This window comes from Podarcis erhardii, assembly GCF_964252035.2.
Source record: "Podarcis erhardii genome assembly, chromosome: 16".
Classification (NCBI taxonomy): Eukaryota; Metazoa; Chordata; class Lepidosauria; order Squamata; family Lacertidae; genus Podarcis; species Podarcis erhardii.
Window position 1 is genome coordinate 36,101,002 of NC_138514.1, and position 8,061 is coordinate 36,109,062.

An 8,061-nucleotide genomic window follows, 5' to 3' on the forward strand; every position below is an offset into this window, starting at 1 on the left:
TCTTCTTTTTTTTAAAGTGTAATCTTCCGGGGTAGATGATCTGGAAGATTAAGAATGGGACGAATGCACTTTGCACGTCCTCAGAGACACACTGTGCGTCTTAAAACAAAAAGGGGTGTGAGCGTTGGAGACTAGGGTTGTGTTTTATTTTATTTTACTTCCCTTGTCCTTTATGAATCACTTTCCAAATGATTCACAATGAGGCATCAGAGGGCGCTAGCTCAGTATCCTAGTATCTCCAAGTGGGGCTAGGAATGTCGCCTGGAAAAACGCTGCCAGTCCGTGTAGGAAAGGCTGAGCTAGATGGTGCAATCTCTGACTCATTAAAAGGCAGCTTCCTATATTCCTCTTTAAACCACCCCTTAAACATGAGGCCTGGGATCTTATTTTATCTTAAAGAGAACAGCTGTAGCTCATTCTCGGTAGTGGCGCCCGCCCTGTGGAACGCCCTCCCACCAGATGTCAAAGAGAAAAATAACTACCAAACTTTTAGAAGACATCTGAAGGCAGCCCTGTTTAGGGAAGCTTTTAATGTTTAGTAGGTTATTGTATTTTGGTGTTTTGTTGGAAGCCACCCAGAGTGGCTGGGGAAACCCAGCCAGATAGGCGGGGTATAAATAAAAATTATTATTATTATTATTATTATTATTATTATTATTATTATCAGCTTCTGCTTTGAATGTGGAAGTTCTCTGGTTCAGTCCTTGATGGTCTGGGAGAGATACTCCCTTGCCTTGAAACCCTCAAGAGCTGCTGCCAGTCAGTGCAGGAAATACCAATGGTCTGATCTGGTATAAGGAAGCTTCCTAAATTCCCTATCTATTGATCAGTCGACCAACACACACACACAAAATCTCAACTCCAAAGCAGATCCGGAACAGGATAAGAAACCCTACTTAAAAAGCTTGTTGAAAAGATAGAGATGGCAATGATTTTGATCTGTGGTGTTGTTGTTTAATTTTTATAAATGTGCGTTTGGGTTTTCTATTCTAACCCTGTGTACTCAGGAGCAAGGTTTTGGGTCCTGCAGAGCTCTTCTTCATCAGCCTGGATGCCAAGTGAAACAGAGCAACGTGGGGGACCTGGCTCAGTGCTGGAGAAACATGACTTGAGGCTGGATCACCAATTTGACATTTAGTCAGCATCTTAAGAGGGAGTGTGTGGGAAGTGATAGCAGACAGTATTCTTATTGTGCCGTGAGGAAGGGACTTGTAAGGTCTGAATGCTTGCATCATTTTAAAAATTGCCAATCAGAAAATTATTATTATTATTATTATTATTATTATTCAATCATTTTTCATTTCAAAGAGAAATGCCAAGGTGGTTTACAGACAAACAAAAGCCAGCAATGAAAAACCAATATCCATATATACTTTGCCAAGCTTTTGCTGGCAGCCCAAGGCTCAGAGCCAATATATTCAGATACTTTCATTTATTTACTTGACATTCCTTAAAATTCTTACTCAGCGGAACCTCCCCGAGTGACTTGCTCTTTGATCACTTCTGTTTCGCAACAAATAGATAGGGGATAAGAAATAATCAGGCTGCTGCTTTATAAGCAAATATTGATAATGATTAAAACAATCCGTATAACGTGATGAAGCAGAGATGTCTGAGCCAAGCCATCTGAAGGGAGAGGCAGGAAAAACTGGTTGTCCTCAGCTTCCCACCCTGCTCCGTGTCCTGTCAGTTTTCGGGATATTTCCAGTGAGTTTAAATTAAGGCTGTGTTAAGAAAATTTGAGTTGATTAATTGTATGAGTGTTGATTAACTGAACTTCCTGATGGTAGGAGCAATTTGACGGTGGACTCTCCTTCCCTGGAGGATTTTAAACAGAGATTGGAAGGCCGTCTGCCAGGGATCCTTTAGCTAGGATTCCTGCATTGCAGGGGGTCGAGCTGGATGATCCTTTGGGATCCCTTCCCTGCAGTTCTTATGTTTCTATTATTCAGTCTGCGCAGGAAGGAGAAGCCTGTCGACGACTGTTAGCTGCAAGGACTGTGTGGAGCTTTCAGTCCAGAGGCAGTCTATCATCAAATATCAGTTACGGGAGAGTAACGGATGCCGGGATCGGGCCTTTGGTGTGGTGACAGATGCCCTTTGGAACTGAAACTGTACATCAGACAGGCGCTCTCTCCGTGGGATCTCACATTTGCTAAAGGCTTTTTTCTGTCAACAAGAGGCTTGTTTCTGCAGCCACACAAGCAAACCCTTCTCTCCAACCTCCATCCAGGCAAGAAATGAGGGAGGACAAGAACCAGCGCCAGATTTACGTACAGTGGTACCTCAGGTTACATACACTTCAGGTTACATACGCTTCAGTTTACAGACTCCGCTAACCCAGAAATAGTACCTCGGGTTAAGAACTTTGCTTCAGGATGAGAACAGAAATCGTGCTCCGGTGGCGCGGTGGCAGCAGGAAGCCCCATTAGCTAAAGTGGGGCTTCAGGTTAAGAACAGTTTCAGGTTAAGAACGGACCCCCAGAACGAATTAAGTACTTAACCCGAGGTACCACTGTGTAAGCCAAACAAGCTATAGCTTAGGGCCCCACTCTCTTGGGGGCCCCCAAAAAATTAAAGGGAAAAAACTGGATGTACATTTCCAAAATATAAGATAAAATACAAATAAAATAAAACCTACATACAGCAACAGCGTTTTGTGTGGTGTAGGCTCCTAGGATGTAAGTAATGGGCCCCACCTGCTAGCCTGCTCCCTAAAATATAACTGGTTCTTAATTGTGCTTCAGTTCGACAATTACTTGGATAAAATACATATTTTGTTGTGTGTAAATAGCTTTAGATACCTATTAGATCCACAAATTACTGTATAGCATATATTCAACCCCCCAAAAAACCAGCGGCTATTTGTTGTTGAAAAAGGGACAGCTGGACATATAAAGGGCCCCGTTCCCTTCAGGGCTCTCATCAAACCTAAATCCAGCCCTGACAAGAACCAACACCCAAGGGTGCCACAAAACAGGGCTGGCATGGGGGCGTGGCTCTGCAGGGGGTGTGGCCTGAGGGCGAGTCCTGAGGGCCGGGCAGAGAGGTATGGAGGGCCACATATATATTTTTTTACCTCCAAGGGAGAGGCCCACCATCCCCGGCTTACGTGTGAAGATGGCGTACGTTGCACAGACGAGGGTGGGAAATTAAAGACCCCTCCACTGGGAGGCAGGCGGGCGAAGAGGGCAAACCAGTCTTCCCATTCCCAGATACAGGACAGACGTAGGGGGTTTATTTTGACCACACTGGAGAAGGTCAGTGTCCTCTGCAGCACATAAAGGAGGCAGCCGTCTAGCTTAGTGAGCACAAGTTATAGAAACATGGGACTGGAGAGCTTGTAGGCACCCCAGGGGTCATCTAGCTCAACCCCCTATGGGGAGGGAATCACAGCGAAAGGATCCCTGGCAGATCCCCCCACCTCTGCTTAGAAACCTCCAACGAAGGAGGGAGTCCGTTCCACTCAGAAAGTCTTTCCTGCATCCGACTCCTGCTGCAAACCCCTCCTCCCCGTCCAGAATCTGCCTTGTGTTTACAGTGGCACCTCGGGTTAAGAACTTAATTCGTTCCGGAGGTCCGTTCTTAACCTGAAACTCTTCTTAACCTGAAGCACCACTTTAGCTAATGGGGCCTCCCGCTGCCGCCGCGCGATTTCTGTTCTCATCCTGAAGCAAAGTTCTTAACCAGAGGTAATATTTCTGGATTAGTGGAGTCTGTAACCTGAAGCGTCTGTAACCCGAGGGAACACTGTATTTACGAATGGATCGAGTGGACGAGAGCAAAAGTGGGTCCAACGGTTACGAAGGCAGTTTCTGCACGTGCCGTAGAGGGAAGTGAGGGGCTGATGGGGCTCTTCCTCCTAGGAAGGGAGCCCATCTAAGGAGAAGGAAAACTCTGATACTAAACCTCTGTTTCTTCGGGAGAAGAAAAGGTTAAAGTGTAAACCAGGGGTAGGCAACCTAAGGCCCGGGGGCCCAATCGCCGTCTTAATCCAGCTCGCGGAATTAGTGTGTTTTTACATGAGTAGAATGTGTCCTTTTATTTAAAATGCATCTCTGGTTTATTTGTGGGGCCTGCCTGGTGTTTTTACATCAGTAGAACGTGTGTTTTTATTTAAAATGCATCTCTGGGTTATTTGTGGGGCATAGGAATTCGTTTTTGTTTTTTTTTCGAAATATAGTCCAGCTCCCCACATGGTCTGAGGGACTGTGAACTGGCCCACAGCTAAAAAAGCTTGCTGACCCCTGTTGTAAACCCAACACAAATGTGGAGTCCCTGAGACAGTTGGGTGGTGCCTTGTACACCCCAAAACTCCTGCAACCGGACGGGTGCCAAACGTCTTGCTCTGCTTTCCTTTGGGCCACTTCAGCGAGGCCGAGAGGGGGTGGGTCTTGTCATCTGAGCAGCCCAGGACCCCCAGACCCACTGCCCAGACTTGCACTCCAGGGAGGTCACTTCAGTGCTGCTAGCACAGCAATCTGACTTCACCCCCGAAGGCACACTCCATTGTCTGTCAAGCCAGGCGGATGCCAACGACTTTGGCATCCATATCTCCCCCTTTTTCTCCAGGGAGCTTGAGGTGGAACGCTGTTCGTCCTCATTTCCACCCCCACAACGATCCTGTGAGGGGTGTGGCCCAAAGTCACCCCCCCAGTGACCTTCGCAAAGGCCGAGTGGGGATTTGGAACCCCCCAGTCCTTTTTTTAAAAAAAATACATTTTTATTGATTTTATAATATATCAGTTCCAACAGTCATACAACATATCTTCTCACTTTAAACAATATTTTAGTTTTCCGTCAACGCCTCTGATGATTTTCCGTTCTTAATCACTTATTCTGCATTTCTTAATTTCTATATTATCCTTAACTAATAATTCTTTTCATAGTCTTTCTTGTAATATTTCAAATAATCCACCTCACAAAACTTCTTGCAATCCTACTAGCGTAATCAGTTCATCACAATTACTTTTCAAATAATTCATATATTTACTCCAGTCCTCTAAAAATCTCTGATCTCGCAGGTTTCAAATCCTTCCTGTTAATTTATCTTATTCTGCATAGTCCATGGACCCCCCCCCCAAGTCCTAACCCGACACCCTAAACGCTGCCCCACACCAGCTCTCCAAGTGAAGGTTATGTCTAATGGGCTTGAGGAGATCTTTGGCATTTGATCTTGTAGGAGCCGGTTTGCAGCTTCACCGGATGTGGCTGTCATCGATGGACGATGGACGAGCCGCTCCCCAGCCGCAGACCGGAGAGATCCCGTTTTTTCCTCACCATTCCCTCTCCGACATAGTCATGGGAGAGAGATTTATTTGCCGCATTCAGAGAGCTTGCCTCTTTCGCTCTCCCTTTTTGTGTGTGTGAGTCAGTGATTCAACCCACCCCGGAGAGTTTTGCAATGACCTGATCTCACACACGCACGACTCTCCAGAAGGGACTGTTGGAAAGATCAGCTCGGAGCACAAAGATCACAGTGATGAGAGGGTGATCTTGTCGGCTGGGGGTCTCCCTTGTGGAAAGATGCTGCTGGAGTGATTTAACAAGGCTGCATCATTCAGCCTGTTCATTTGCCATACAGTGGCGAAGGGAAGATTGTTAGCTATTCAGGGTGTAGCTCATTGATTAAGTCGGCGAGTGTTTGAGTTGATTAAGCGGGCATTTAAAAGAAGGCAAAAAGTCCATCAACCTGCAAGAAGGTGGGATGCTTTGGTACCAGTTGATTAAGTGGGCAAATGTCCAGGTTGATTAAGTGGACATTTTAAAAAAGCGCAAAAGCCGATCAGGAGGGCCCTTGCCACTTTCACAAGGCTGGTGGTGACCATTCAGTGCCAAAGCAGTTTGCTTCTTAATTGGCGTCTTTTTAAAGCCGGGCAAAAGTTGTCCTTCGTTCCTGCCTCCCTGCCTCTGTGCTAGCGCCGGCGTTTCCCCGCGGTGCCATGAAAAGGTTGCGCTCACTGCAGATTTTATTGGCTGCCCTGATTTCAGTTTGGTGTTGTGCCGTAAACAGCCTTCAGAGAGACCTTTGCTGTTTGGTGTGGTGATAAAAAAGAATGAGAGAAGGGAAGGGAAAGAGGCCGCGAGGGCTACTGCCAGATTTATTTCTTTTTAAGGATTTATGTGAGTGTGCGAAGCGGGCTAGCCCTATCAAACTGCTGCTAGCCGTGGTAGCTCCATGAAGCCTCCATATCCAGGCACAGTCTATCTGCTAAACACCAGCTGTGGAAGCAAAGAGCCAGGGAAAGCTGATGCCTCGCTTGGGGGCTTCCAGTTGGGCACTGCTGCTGGCAAACAGGCCTGTGGACTGGAACTGTAAGGTATATCTCTGCTGATCCCTATATCTTCCAATATACATTAAAACGTAACGTGTCGTCACTCACTGCAGCGTGGGGAAAGGACAGTTCAGGAGAGGCCCTTCACACAGTGGTTTAGTAAAAGGGAGTCGGGAGGGGAGGGCTTTGGGGAGTCTATGGAGAAATAGGGAAGGGGTGAACGAGGTGTAAAGGGAAGGGGTTGTTAATAATATTATATTATAATATAATTATATTATTATTATTTAATTATAATTAATTTAATTATAATTTATTATTATTATTATTATTATTATTATTATTATTATTATTATTTATCTATACCCTGCCCATCTGGCTGGGTTTCCCCAGCCATTCTGTGTGGCTCCCAACAGAATATTAAAAACACAATAAAACATCAGACATTTAAAACTTACCTAAACAGGTTTGCCTTGCTTCATTTTTATTAATTTATTGCATTTATATCCCATCTTCCCCCTTGCAAGGAGCTCAGACCACTACGCCATGCTGGTGTGGTCTTGCATGCAACTTGGCCCTGAGCTGCATAGGCGTCAGTGGAGAGGCAGAGTGGGGTAGTGGTTAGCGTGTCAGACTAGGACCTTGGGAGACCCTGGTTTGAATCCCCAACTTTGCTGTGTGTAGAGTGAGCCATGGGAAGCTGCCAGAGGGGTTGGCGAGAGGAGAGGGTGTGTGTCCATGAATATGCCAGTCTGGATAGCTCAGTTGGTGAGAGTGTGGTGCTCATAATGCAAAGGTTTTAGGTTCAAACCCTGTATGGAACAGCTGCGTATTCCTGCATTGCCGGGGGCGGGACTAGATGATCCTTGGGGTCCCTTCCAACTCCGCAGTTCTATGATTCTATTGCATTTAAGAATATTTATTAAGATTTTACAAAGTCATAAATACAAAAATACATAATAAAGCAAAAAGAAAAAAAGAAATACAAAAATACAGAAAACGAGAAAAATAGAAAAAAAGAAGTTAAAAACAAGTCCATTTTTAATAACTTTAAACTCATTAGCTTGTTTCTTTGACCTCCTCACACCTCCCCTTTTTGTATTCCTATTTACATAATCAAATCAGCAAATCCTTACCCTCTTTCATTTATCTTAACTCTATATCTTAACATATTATAACTCTATATTTTCATCCATTATCAATTCATTTTTGCATACTCTTTTTAACTTTGTTGCTAATGCCACTTATTTTCAATCCAACATCATTTTAACATTCATTAATTTTACAGTGTTTCTGCAGATAGTCTTTAAATTTCTTCCAATCTTCTTCCACCAACTCTTCTCCTTGGTCTCGGATTCTGCCAGTCATTTCCGCTAATTCCATATAGTCCATCACCTTCATCTGCCACTCTTCCCGGGTGGGTAGATCTTGTGTCTTCCAATACTTTGCAATAAGTATTCTTGCTGCTGTTGTTGCATACATGAAAAAAGTTCTGTCCTTCTTTGGCACCAATTGGCCGACCATGCCCAGGAGAAAGGCCTCTGGTTTCTTCAGAAAGGTATATTTAAATACCTTTTTCATTTCATTATAGATCATCTCCCAGAAAGCCTTAATCTTTGGGCACGTCCACCAAAGGTGAAAGATTCTATTGTAGAATCTTGGCAGCGGGTGGGCGGGAATCCCTGAATTTCAACAAATTGGATGGAGAAGGAAGGGAATGGTTACTCAAAACACCCTTACTTCTCATTTGCAAAAAAAAAGTTGTGAATTACTTTGCTTCTAATGCCTT